The sequence below is a fragment of the Trichomycterus rosablanca genome, chromosome 7 (assembly GCF_030014385.1).
Source record: "Trichomycterus rosablanca isolate fTriRos1 chromosome 7, fTriRos1.hap1, whole genome shotgun sequence".
Classification (NCBI taxonomy): Eukaryota; Metazoa; Chordata; class Actinopteri; order Siluriformes; family Trichomycteridae; genus Trichomycterus; species Trichomycterus rosablanca.
In genome coordinates, this window is record NC_085994.1 from 6,891,628 (window position 1) to 6,893,478 (window position 1,851).

Sequence of the window (1,851 nt, forward strand, 5' to 3'; positions counted from 1 at the left end):
ATGGGAAGTTCTTGTATGATTCATGCTGGTTGGCCTTTATTATATATGTCACAAAGTTGTACAGTCCTTTCCTTCACTTTTCTAATGCAGGACTATGAATTTACAGAATTTTATTTTCCTTGTTTTGGCTCTGTAGCTCATTTCAGTCTCTAATATATCACAGTTCCTTAAAAAAAGGTTCATTTTGAAACTACTTTGGGTTAGTTGGGTTGGGTTTGTTCAGCCTGTACTGTATAATGTGGGGAGTTGAATATGACTAGATTGGGAAGAAAAATGCAAATATAGGATTAAAAATAGCAAACTGATCTGATAATAATCAGACTACTTACTCATTCAGCATAGATGTGCATGTATAGGCCTCTGCCTGAGGCAGATCTAAATGCAGTTTTTATAGAGCTTAACATGGTGGGTATCCTTAGATGATAAAATACGCTAGCAAATTACTGCTGAGATCTGGGGTTTAAATTACAGTAGTGCTATCGGCTGGTTGAGCATATACACAGACATTATTGGCTATTCCCAACAATAAGGGGATGGTCGAACATCCTAGCCAGTAAGAGGTGCACTTGTCAGTGTCTGTCCCAAGTCCAGATAAAATAAGGAGGGTTGTGGAGTCAGGATCATGTGGAATAAACACTGTACCTGATAAACACAATCAGGTATGTGGAGCAGCCAAAATGAAGAAAAAAAAAGAGGGTAATTCTTTAAATAATCTGCCAAGTCTAAAATTATAAGTATATAAACATTAGTTTACAGATTTTCCTTGTCTAAGTATGTTATTTGCATTTTCATGTTGATACGGCACATACACCATAATGAAACACGGTTATTTTGGGATATAAAAGCTTGTATTATGGGTATATATATATATTATGGGTATTTATGTAAACACAGCCAAAGAAGTATGGAAAATGAAGGCATTGGTAGATGGGCACACCCTTAACTGAGTCATTGCAGCTAAAAAAAATGTAGCTTCTGTTCTGTCGTCTGACCTCCTTTGTTACTTTCTATTTTCCTCCTTTCACTGTTCGACATGTGACGCTCAACCTACTTTCTTTAAATAACCTTGAATGCCCTACAGAAAAAGTGTCCCACATTGCAGCTATTATGTGAGTGTTTCATTTCTCATGCAGTGGACTGCAGTGCCGAGTCGAGACACTGTGCAATCTGTAATATGTAAGCAATAACCTGAATACACACACTATTTATCTGCAGTCTCTGCTAGGGCTCAATGACCCGGGGAAAGATCTAATTGCAGTTATCAGGCTTGTACTCGATGTACAAACTCCACTTAAAAAAGGGACATTGATTTTTGTTTTCATTGCACTTTACACTGATTTGTTGAGTCAATTGATCCTTTATTTAACCAAAAATACAAAGAAATGACTTTTACTGTTTTGGCTGACCAACTTGTTGTATTTTTTACATTTTGAATTTGATGCCTTTGTAAAAAAAAATTGTGAGAGGCAAAATAAGCATGAAATTTAATAAAATATTCATTTTATACTATTTAGAAACGATCAATAATAATTATATTAAGTGAAGGAAACATGAGGGTGGCACAGTAGCTAAGTAGGTAGCACTGTCGCCTCACAGCAAGAAGGTCCTGGGTTTGATCCCCAGGTGGGGACTGAACATAGACCTGAGAGTAAATGATTTGTGTACACCACCACCCCATTTACAAATTAAATACTGCACATATATTGTGTCCACACATGTAACTCTGATGAGGTAGAAAAAGCCTACAAAGTATGTGATACATACAAGCTTACATAAATAATGGGGCGGCTCGGTGGGTAGTGTCAAAGACGAATCTTTTCTGGAACCAATTGAACCCTCAGACACAATCAG